Source organism: Carcharhinus amblyrhynchos, chromosome 7, assembly GCF_965287045.1.
Source record: "Carcharhinus amblyrhynchos chromosome 7, sCarAmb.v2.hapA, whole genome shotgun sequence".
Taxonomy (NCBI): Eukaryota; Metazoa; Chordata; class Chondrichthyes; order Carcharhiniformes; family Carcharhinidae; genus Carcharhinus; species Carcharhinus amblyrhynchos.
This window is the reverse complement of record NC_137330.1, coordinates 33,257,259-33,269,710: the sequence shown is the minus strand read 5'-3', so window position 1 is coordinate 33,269,710 and position 12,452 is coordinate 33,257,259.

Genomic DNA, 12,452 nt, shown 5'->3' with positions numbered 1-12,452 from the left:
ATCCAGGATCTATCCCCGTAATCCCACACATTTACCCCACTAACCCCTCTAACCTAAGCATCCCATGACACTAAGGGGCAATTTGACATGACCAATGCATCTAACCTGCATAGCTTTGGAATGTAGCAGGAAACCAGAGCACCTGGAGGAAAGCCAAAGGACATGGGGAGAATGTGCAGACTCCACACAGACAGTGACCCAAGCCCATGTATTGGCATTTTTGAAAGAAACGTCATCTCAGACTTACTGGAGGCTTTCTGAAAATTCATATGCATTACATTTATCACAGCCCCTTGAACTAGTCGAGCAGTCAGTTATTCAGAAAACTCAAAGAAATTTAATAAGCATAACTTGCTTTTGGCAAATCCATGCTAGCTGTCCATGATTAATCCATATGTTTCTAAGTGCTTTTCATTATATATTCAAATATGGATCCCAAGATGTCAGATTTGTGTTAACCTAATGTATTGTTCTCTTGCTTCTTGGACAACGGTGCTACTCTTCAACACCATAGCAAAATTTACAGATTTAAGGCAATTTAAAGATTGTCACCAGATCCTCTGCTACCTCCTCTCTGACTGACATCCACAAAGAGTTCTTTCAAGACCAATTGTTTTACTGTATGTAGCAATATCAATCCTGCTCTAATATCAATGTTCTCAATACCACGAGCAATAACATTCTTCATTTAATATGTCCACCATATCATACCATCGTCCACAATTAGATTCGCTCCTTCATCCCCAAGGAACTCCATCCATCTTTAATTATTCATTTATTTTATATAATTTATATACTCTAACACTAAGTCCAGGAGGTCCAGCGGCACAGTGGGCTTCGTCCCTACCTCGGAGCCAGAAACTCTGGGTTCAAGTCCCACCCCAGTAGCTGATGGCCAAGGATGGTGCGTTCATTATACAGTCAATAGGTTTAGTGTGCCAACCTGCGAACCCTTCCAAACACACCAATGCTTCCTGGTGAGACATGCTTGATACAGAGTGGCACTCCTCAAGTTATCTGCCTCTGGCAACAGACTAGCGACCTCTTCCAGGAATTACTAGCTATGGAAACAGATGAAAATCTGCCTTAAGTGCACCACTCGGTGCAGGAAAAGAATTGGAATACTATTTCAAAGGTTCTCTCAACTGCACCTTCCAAACCCATAACCTCTACAGTTTAGAAGGGAAACAGATGCATGGAAACAGCACTACCTGCAAATCAGAATGGGCAATAAATGCTGGCCTCACCACTGACACCCACATTCCATGAAAGATTGAATTAAAAAAAATAAAAACCTCCTTTCACATGACATGCTGATTTCTGTTCGTGTTCCCTTTTTATTCAATAATTAGTATCAAGGTGAATGGTAAAAGAGGCAATGGCAATACCATGAGAAACCCTTTTAATGCAGCGTGTGATCTGGAAGGCTCTGCCTGAGAGCATGATGAATGAAGATTCAATCACTGCTTTCATAAAATAATTTGACAATTACCTGAAGAGGAAAAATTTGCAGGGCTATGGGGAGAAGGCAGGGAAATGAGGCTATATAAGTTGTTCTTGCAGAGCGGTCACAGACACAACAGATTAAATAGCTCCCTCCTACATGATAATCATTCTATGATTTGCCTCTATGATTTAATTTCTGACAACTAAATTAAGTCATTTCCTTGTTGAAGCAGATTCATCCAAATCTAGGAAGCAGGATGCATTAAAAAAAATCCCTACCTTAATGACATACATTATTATAATATACCTCAGGATACTTAAATTTAGTCTGCAATGCACATGTAGAATTGTCTCTTTTTCCTTCACATTTTTTTTTAACTCTGTCAATATGGATACTATCCCACTACAACCTCCAGGATATCATTCTGTTCTCGTACCATGATAACACTGTACTAACACAGCCATTTTACCTCCCTATCTCCACTGAAAATGTTAGCAGTCTGAACCAACTCAAATGCACGTTCATTATATCTACTACATTGTATCCCTTCATCTATTATATATTTAAGTTGATAATTGGGTTGAAACGTTCAATTTAAAATGCATTGAATTTTCCTATGTCACATTCTGTGAGTGGGAAATTCAATATTAAAATGTCAACGTGTGAATTCAGTCCTCATTATCACTTGTGGAGGATGCTTCAATTGAGATTTATAATATTATAAATACCTGTCACATAACATCAGCTTCAAACCAAGAATGGTCGTCCCTGACACCTATTGTCCTGATGATATCCTTTTCTCCTGAGCCACTTATTTTGAATGTTGACAAAGCCACTGCCCCATGTCTGCCAAACTTCCACTATGTCCAAAAGCAAAATTGGGGCTGGGGATAAAGCTGTACAATTGTACCTCAACCACACCAACAGAGGCTATCATCGAGGGGACTTGAAAGTGTTTACACCTAACTACTATAATAGCAAAATCATGACCAGTGCTGAAAAGATGTCAATTAACTTACCATTTCAACTCTGACCTCCCTCCCCTGACTCTGCGTAATTTCTGAAAAGAAAATGGATTCCCTATTTCATAAAGAAATTTAAGCCCATGAGGAAGGAGTTGGTAGTTCACCGAAATTCCTTACCACTGCTAACAGCCCACCCCCATCTTAGTAACAAACTGGGAAAATCTTCTCCAATGAAGTAAACATTCTGCCCCGCATATTTCACAGGATCCCAATCTTCTGTCACAGTTAAAGCTTATTTATTCGTCATAAGTAGGCTTACATTACCGCTGCAATGAAGTTATTGTGAAAATTCCCTAAACCCTACACTCCTGCACCTGTTTGGGTACACTGAGGGAGAAGTTAGCATGGCCAATGCACCTAACCTGCACTTCTTTCGGACTGTGGGAAGGAAACAGGAGCACCAGGAGGAAACCCACGCAGACACAGGGAGAACGTGCAGAGTCTGCATAAACAGTGACCCAAGCAGGAAATTGAACCCAGATCCCTGGTGCTGTGAAGCAGCAGTGCTAACCACTCTGCCACCATGCTGCCCAGTTCTGGAGTGGCAGTGATGGAGCCACCATTTCATTGTTCTTCTTCCATCATCTCTGTGCCCGCCCTCTTGTCTTTTCCTACTCTCCCAGAAGCCAACTGTTACCATTCCCATTACCTCATCCTCCTCTGCTCCCTCTTTCTTATTTCCTGTTCACCTTCATGTTTCCTTTCCCTTCCTCCCTTTTCTTGTTAGGTTTCCTTCCAAAATGTTAGCAGCAAAGGCCCTCTGCTTGTGCTCTGTTACAGCAGTGTGATTAGCATCTACCTTCTGTGCAATAATACAATATTGGATTTTTTAATCAGTTGGAGTCTAGACCAGAGTTGGGAGAACACACAATATAATGCTTCGGGATCAGATTAGCTGCTGCGAGTAACTCACCTCCTGACTTCCCAAATCCCATCCACAATCTGTAAGGAACAAGTCTGGAGTGTGATGGAATACTCTCCACTTGCCTGGATGGGTGCAGCTCTAACAACACTCAAGAAGCTTGACACCATCCAGGACAAAACAGTCTACTTGTTTGTCACCCCATCCACCACCTCCAACATTTATTCCCTCCACCGCTGATGCACAGTAGCATCAGTGCATACCATCTACAAGATCACTAAGCAACTCACCAAGGGCTTTTCAACAGCATTTTCCAAGCTCATGATCTCTTCCATCAAGAAGGTCAAGAGGAACAGATAAATGGGACACCACCACTTGGAGGTTCCCCTGCAAGTCACTCATCACTCTGACTTGGAAATATATTGCCATTCTTTCAATGTTGCTGGGTCAAAATCCTAGAACTTCCTTCCTAACAGCACTGTGGATGTACTTACATGACATGGACTACAGAGGTTCAAGAAGGCTGCTCACCAACACTTTCACAAGGGCAATTAGGGATGGGTAATAAGTGCTGGTCTTTCTTGTGATGCCCACGCCAATAAAAAGAAATGGCTGTGCAGGCTACTTACTTTTAATTAAGGGGCCTATTGAGACCCCCTTTCCACACTGAGTTAGATTTCCAGTTAGTAGTGTGGGCAGTGCACATTCACCTGAACTATGTCCAGACTAACGTGGTGAGTGAAGGGCAGGAGTTTGGGGAAAGTGGGGGAGCAATGATTCACACAAGGAGCACCATCCACTGCCCCCCCCACCAGCCCCTCCCACCCCAGCCATGGTCCAATCATGGTCTCTAACCATCTCCTGGAGAGGTTGCCCTTTCAGGATCATGGCTGGAGAGCTGTGACATTTTTAAAACCACAAGTCAGGAGTGTGATGGAATACTCTCCACTTGCCTGGATGGGTGCAGCTCCAACAACACTGAAGAAAGCTTGACGCCATCCAGGACAAAGCAGCCCACTTGATAGGCACCCCATCCACATTCACTCCCCCCCACCACTGATGCACAGTAAAAACAGTGTGTACACTCTACAAGATGCACTGCAGGAAACCACCCAGGCTTTTTAGACAGGATTTTCCAAACCCACGATAACTACTAAGGAGAGCAGATACATATGAATGCCACCATCTGGAAGTTCCCCTCTGAGCCACTCACCATCCTGACTTGGAAATACATCGCCGTTCCCTCACTGTTGCTGGGGTCAAAATCCTGGCACTGCCTTGGGAACAGCATTGTGGGTATACCTACACTTCAGGGACTGCAGTCGCTCAAGAAGGCAGATCACCGCCACCTTCTCAATGGCAATTAGTGATGGGCAATAAGTAGTGGCTTAGCCCATGAAGCCCACAGCCCTTGAAAGAATAAAAAAAAGTCCACTTGTCATTTGTTGACTCCATGTTTTGATTGGCGGCTCTCATTGTGACTATTAGGACTGTGGATTACTAAATGCTGGGGACAGTGCCCTCTCATTGGTCCTCCAGTTTCAGGAGACTGCCATCCCTGATTAACAGTGAGCCTGCTTCCTAGCCTTTAATTGGCTGGAGCAATTAGAATTGTGGTGCTCAAAGGGAGCAGACAGGTAAGTGGGACTGATCCATTTCAGATCATCCATGATCTTATTGAATGGTGGGGCAGACTCGAAGGGCTGGATGGCCTACTGCTGCTCCGATTTCTCATGTTCTTACCCTGTACAGGGTGAAGACCTGGAACTAGCCCACCCCCATGTCTGGTTTCCGAGCCCTGATTAAAAATCCAGCCCAGTGGCTTTGTGCCATTGAAATGATTTTGCTTTTAGGTAAGTTAACAAGTCATTAAAATGAAATATGCAAAGGGGAAGCATCATGAACACCAAATTCACTCAGTGCCCAACACCAGCGAGAGCTAAAATTGCCCTTTTGGTTTCTATTTTATCCCTATTAAGTCTGCACTTCCAGTTGGAGTCCTTTGCTCTTGTTTTTCAATCTACCAAAAAAAACCTTTGTGAGATGAGTCCATACTAAGAGTGATATTGATCGGCTCACCAGTTTGTTATAATGTTTTTATTACCTAATATTTGAATAAAATGCCTAACTTTAATTGAAATTATAAAATGGTATGATATAAAAGATCAATACATACCCCTTGCTGTATGGCATCTTTTAAAAAGTAGGTAGGCTTTGCCAGGTTTGATTCCAAATGTTTGTTAACTTAATTGATTTTGGAAACATAGGAGCAGGAATGGGCCATTTGGCTGTCAAGCCTGTTTCAGCATTCAATAACATCATGGCTGATTTGGTTATGATCTTAACTCCACTTTCTGGTCTGTATCCTGTTATCCATGACCCCCTTCTCTATCAAAAATCAACAATCAGTCTTGAATAATTATAAAGATCTGGCCTGCATGACTTTCTGGGGAAGAGAATTTCACACTCTAACGACCTTCTGAAAGAAAGAAATTCTCCTCATGGTAGACCTTTTATTCTTAAATTATTTCCATGAGTTCTAGTTTCCCTCACAAGAGGAAACATCCCCCCGGTATCGTATCCCTCAGAATCTTATATGTTTTAATGAAATCAACTCTCATAGAATCTGTACAGTGCAGAAGGAGGCCATTTGGCCCATTGAACCTGCACCAATAACAAACCCACCGAGACCCCATAACCCCATGTATTTACCCCAGCAATCCCCTGACACAGAGGGGCAATTAGCATGGTCAATCTATCTCATCTGCTCATCTTTGGATTGTTGGAGGAAACCGGAGCACCCGTAGGAAACCCACGCAGACATGGGGAGAAAGTACAAACTCCACACAGACAGTCATCCAAGGTTGGAATTGAACTCGGGTGTTTGGCACTGTGAGACAGCAGGGCTAACAATCATGCCACCATGTCACCCTTTTTACTTCATAAACAGTGCCAAACTCTACCAACACATTAGGAATAGTGGATGTGATGATACTGTGGAACAATGCAACATGCTGTCCTTTCCCCTCTCTGACCAGCATTAAAGTCTCTTCCTTGGAATGCATTTTTAAGGTCCTTAATGTGGCTTTGGGAGAGGAAGGTGGCGGATTGGAGGGACAAAACCAAAGAATTTCAGGAACTTTTTCAATTTTTTTTTCCTTCCTCGCCACAAAAGTGTTTAATCTAAGAGGAATTAAACCTGACATACAATGGCATAGCAACCAAAAGCTGCTTTGCAGTTTCTGAATTTCAAAATTCATTAAGGTTATTGCATCACAGAGTTGTCACAGACTACAATGTGTCCCTTTTAAAAACAAGTAAAAAGGAAAATATTAGAAGCAGCTGTCCGCTGCATTTACAGTGCAATTCGAGTTCGTATTTAAATTAAAGGAATGAGGTTAGGGTACAGGCAGTTCTATTAAAAAAACAAGTCTTATAGGAACACATTCCACTTAAGAACAGATTTTATCATTTTTTCCTGCTTTCATTCTTCTCTCACCCCAATGCTATTTCTATGCTGAAGGTATTAAATCTGGATCAAATATGGTTCTATAGACAGACCAGCTTTCCAGAACCTCACCCTTGCATTACAACAACGCCTTGAAATGTGTGCACCCACTGTATGCACATTCACTGCTAGGATTCACTGGAACAGTAATCAGAACTGAAAACCCTGATTAATTTCCACTTTGCAACACTGTGGCCTGCTGCCACCTCAACTGAGATCAGTACAATACATGATGTCTTGACTTCATGTTTTGGGGCAAAACAGATGATAGGGAGTTTGCAGCCTGTTTAATCTCGCTCCCAATTTTTATGACTTCAATGGAAACAGGCTGCCAATTTGCTGTTGTCCATTTTACACTATCGCACAAAGCCAAGAGCTAACCAAATATTTCTTAAATCACATAGAGGGGAAGTCAATCTGAAGTCAATAAAAGTCTAACAAAGGAATCTTACCTGGAAAGTTACTGGTGCACTATCAGATAAAAAAAAACCCTGACTGCCAGGCAGATTATTGGTTCAGTCAGGAGGGAAACAGATACCCAATCCCATAAATAGTGGAAAGGATAACAAGTTTTGAGCATTGTCGCTTTTAATGTTACACCCACATACTGAAAAATAATCCCAACAAACAATCCCATTGGCTGCCTCTGCCATGCTCTTCCTTGCCCCCAAGCCTACCTATCCAATCTTCCTTTGATACTCCTCTCTGCCCAAGCCCCAAAGTCACTTCTTTCTTTAGTTATTGTCCTAGCTCTCCTCATATTTTGTCTGAGCTGTGTTGTTCATCGGACCCACTTTCCGTTCCCTCAATCTTACTTCCACTGAACTACTGATCATTCAAATTCTCCTCCTGATTCCCATGTTAACTGATATTGTAAATGGTTCTCCCTTCAGGCATTGTCCCTCTCTCCTGTAAAACTGCCATCATCATCCATCTCAAAAGAAAAATCAATCCTTGACCCCACCATCTGATTTCCAACCTCCCTTTCCTCTCCAAGCTCCTTGAACATGCTCCCAAATCTGTTGCCTGAAACTCCATCCTTTCAATCAGGTTTCCACCCCTCCACAGTACCAAAGCAGCTTTTAGCTTATTCACAAATGACATCCTGTGTGACTATGACAAAGGTAAACTTTATATCCTTGTTCTTCTCAACTTGTCTGCAGCCATTGATGCAGTAGACCACACCATCCTGCTCTAATGCCTCTCCTCTGCTGTCCAAATGGGTGGACTGCTCTCACCTAGTTCCAAGCTTTTCTACATAATTGTGACCAGAGAATCACTCGCAATGACTTCTCTCCCTGTTCCTGCATTGTCAACTCTAGCTGTTCCACAAGATTGATCCTTTCTCCCTCCTATTACTGCCTCTTGGTGACATCAAACAAAAGCACAACATTAGTTTTCACATGTTCAATGATGACACCCAGCTCTATTAGACTATCACCACACTTGACTCCTTCGCTCTTGCTAAATTATCAGGCTGCTTATCTGATGAAGGGTGTGGGATGAGAAGTTCCTTCCCATTAAATGTGGGGAAAACTGAAGCCATTATTTTTTGCCCTTACTCCAGACTCCATGATTATTAGCTCCCTGCCTCTCCCTGGCAAGAGTTTGAGATTAAGCCAGTCTGTTCACAACTTTGGTGTAACGTTTAGTCCAGAGATCTGCTTCTGATCTTATATTTGTGTGAAGTAGAGATGCCAGCTTTGGACTGGGGTGGTAAGATGTCTCACAACACCAGGTTAAATTCCGACAGGTTTATTTGGAATTACGAGCTTTCAGAGCGCTGCTTGTTCACCAGGTGAGTTGTCAAGTGACCAGCACTCCGAAAGCTTGTGAATCCAAATAAAGCAATTGAACTTTAACCTGGTATTGTGAGACTTCTTACTTATACTTGTCTCCACCAAAACTGCCTATTTCCAGCTCTATAAAATTAAGACTTTGTCACTGCCTCAATTCATCTGCTGCTGAAACCTCACTCATGCCTTTGTTATCTCTATACTCGATTATTCCAATCCATTCCTTGCTGGTCTCTCACATTCAACTCTATAAGCTTGTCTGCAGCCGGGGAAATACATGCAGACACAGGGAGAATGTCAAGCTCCACACAGACAGTGACTCAAGCCGGGGATCGAACCTGGGGGTCCCTGTGCTCTGAGGCAGCAGTGCCAACCACCGTGCCACTCTCGAGGAACTACAGAGTATGTGTGACCCTTTCAGGCTTACCCAGCCATTCAATCTGATGGTAGTTAATTTGTACCAAAACTCTGCTGCCTGTCCCATATCTCTATCACCCCTGTGCTTTCTGACATACATTGGCTCTCCGTCAAGCAACACCTTGATTTTTAAATTCTCATCCTTATTTTCAAATCCCTCCTTGAACATTTCCCTCCCTGTCTCTAACCAGCCCCAGTGCATCCCCAATTTTAATTGTCCCACCCCTCATTGATGGTGTCTGTCAGTAACCTAGCCCCTCAGCTCCTGAATACCTTCCCCACACCTAACTATCTTTCTACCTCACGTTGTTTTTGGTCATCTGAAGTGGCTCGGAGTTGTACTTTGTTTTACAATGCTCCTGTGAAACACTCTGGGATGTTTTGTGATGTTAAATTTGGTATAAATATAAGGAGCTGTTGTTATTGTTGTAAGTGAATGAAAAAGAAAACTGGGGAGACTGCAAATAGAATACATTTAAGAGTAGAAACAGGAAGCATTTTTTCGCACAAAGGGCGATAGAAATCTGAAATTGCCTCCCCACCAATTGAAATTTTCAGGACCGATTTCAAAAGGTTTTTAGTAGATAAGGATATGAAAAGTTATGGTTCAGAGATTTGTTGAGGTACAAGTTAGCTACCATCTGATTGAATGGCTGGGTAAGCCTGAGACATTCACACATAGTAGTTCCTCGAGAGTGGCACGGTTGTTAGCATCGCTGCCTCAGAGCACCAGGGACCTAGGTTCGATTCCCGGCTTGAATCACTGTCTGTGTGGAGTTTGACATTTTCCCATGTCCGCATGTATTTCCCTGGGTGCTCCAATTTCCTCCCATAGTCCAAAGATGTGTGAGTTAGGTGGACTGGCCATGCTAAATTGTCCCTTAGTGTCATGGAGATTAGCAGGGTCAATACATGGGGTTACAGGGATAGAGGCTGGATGGAATTGTTATTGATGCAGGCTTGATGGGCTGAATGGCCTCCTTCTGCACTGTAAGGATTCTATGATTCTTCATGACCAATGCTAAATATGTTCTGAAAATGACAGGACTTTATGAATAGCCAATATGAGTGATAATAGTTACATCTGGTGGTGGGCACCTTTGTGAACAAGGTCTTGAGTAAGGGATTGGCAATCTCCTGGGGTGGAAGTGAGGTGCATATTATCCTAAAAGGAAGTAGAGAAAGGAATGTTGCTTTTTTTTAAGGCAAATCCCAAGAGATCCAAAACCTTTGGATCATACACATACAACGTATCTCCCCTCTTTCTCTTTATATCACTCTGACCTGCATGTTCCCAGTGAGACAGTAGCCTAATTGTACCAAAGAATCTGTTCAAACTGTTTACAGCAGTTGCTCTGGAATTAAAAGACTGCCATTGGAATCCAGGGGGAAACAAAAATGTTCATCGTATATTTATTGAGTAATTTACTTGAAAAGCTGTTGAAATACAAATGGGCTCTTGCCATAGAATGCTCAATTGTCGCAGTCCATTAGAATCCACAGTGAATCATTTGAGAAGTCTACCAATTTGACTGGTGTAACCTGGGCAAGCGTTCACGTTCTGAATGAAGTTTATGTAACAGATTGCACACTTCCTCATCCAGCACCAGTCTCGTAGTCAGTTTATTTAGGTGGGGCTCAGGGTTCTGGTAACCTCAGCAAACTTACTTGTGGAGCTTTTAGACTTAGCATTTCGGTGGTTCAAGTTGTGACTGTACAAGGACAGTTTGTACGTTCCCTCTGTTTACATTCCTAAAATATTGACCATGTCGCAGCAGAATCAAAGTCCACCATACAAATGTAGCTCTGCTATGTCATCTTGGGGATTAGAGGACTCTCGTGTAATGAATGAATTTCACAGCATCATACAGAAGATACAGCACATAAACGGGCCAGTCTTCCAAACTGACCCATGCCAGTGTTTATGTGCCACATGAACCCATTCTCATCCTACTTCATCTAAACACCAAATCAAACAAACGTAAAAAAAAAATCAAGTTAAATAGACTGAAATGCTAGAAGAATGTGCCAGCATCCTTGTGTAAACAAATCCCGACAAGAGTGAGCATATTTCGAAAATAAATGAAGGACCAAGGGAGAAAATTGGGTGGGAACAATAGAGAAACTAAGACAGCAAAATGATAAAATCTGTTCTTCAATGGAATGTGTGCTTGTGAGTCTGATTAAGTGGAACTGTTCGTACTCTTCCCATTTTCCCACGTTAAATACTAATCAGTATATTGGACTATACATACATTGGACAGCTGCTTCTAATAATCCCTTGCCTATGTGTTTTTATCCATGACCATTGTTATTCCACTTGGCAGATTCCCTTTCCCCCTCCTGGTGAAGACTCGGATACAAGTGTGTAATCGCCAGGCCAAAGTGACGACTATTTATGGAAAGGCCTTGACAGTGAGAGTTGTCAGCCTACTAGAACAGAGGATTGACATTGTGGTCAGCCTCAATCCGTCCTCACCTCATATTCACACTTCACCTTTTCACCAGAACCGTATAACTTTAATTATAGACATCCTGAATAATTTTCCCTTCTCGAACCCAGGAGTGCTGACAATAATTTTATTGCCCCTCCCGAGATCAGCAAATTTGGCACTGCCTCTGTGTTAAAATTGGAACATTCCTGGACTCTGTGGCTCTGCTACTCATTGGATAAGCTAGTGAGCCATCAGTGGAGTCCGAAAAAATAACAATATTATTATCCTGGGAGTTTTCTTTTATCATTCCCTTATGAATGGGGACAGAGAGAAAGTAACTAGATGACTGGGAATGAACTTCATAAAATACGTACAGAATTTCTTCTTCCAGCAATGCATTAACAGGCCTCCAAGAACAGAGGCATTACTATGTCTGGTTGTGAGTAATGATAAAGATGAAGTGGACGTGCTTTGCATAAAGAGGATGCTGGTTGCCATTTTGGAGTGTAACACATAAGGTAGGCATTGAATTATTTCTGGTAACCCCACAAGTGCTCCTTTGGGACTTTCAAAGATATTCTACTGGCCGGGAATCCCTGGCCTCCACGATTACGATTTACTGGAATTCAGCTCTGTGGAAAAATGGAAGAATGTGAGGTACAAGATCACAGAATAACAAAGGCCGCATTTCAGGGTGCTGAAGCAGCAAAAAAAAAGGATACAGAAGTCAAAGAGTCAGATAAACCCCTTTACACAGAGAGTTATAAAGCCAGTGGAATTGACTTCCGAGATTAGTAATTCATAGAATCCCTACAATGCTCTTTCCATCGAGCCTGCACCAACAACAATCCCACCCGGGATCGCCGTAACCCCATGTATTTACCCTGCTAATCCCCTGACACTATGTGGCAATTTAGCATGACCAATGCACCTATCTTTGACATCTTTGGACTGTGAGGAAA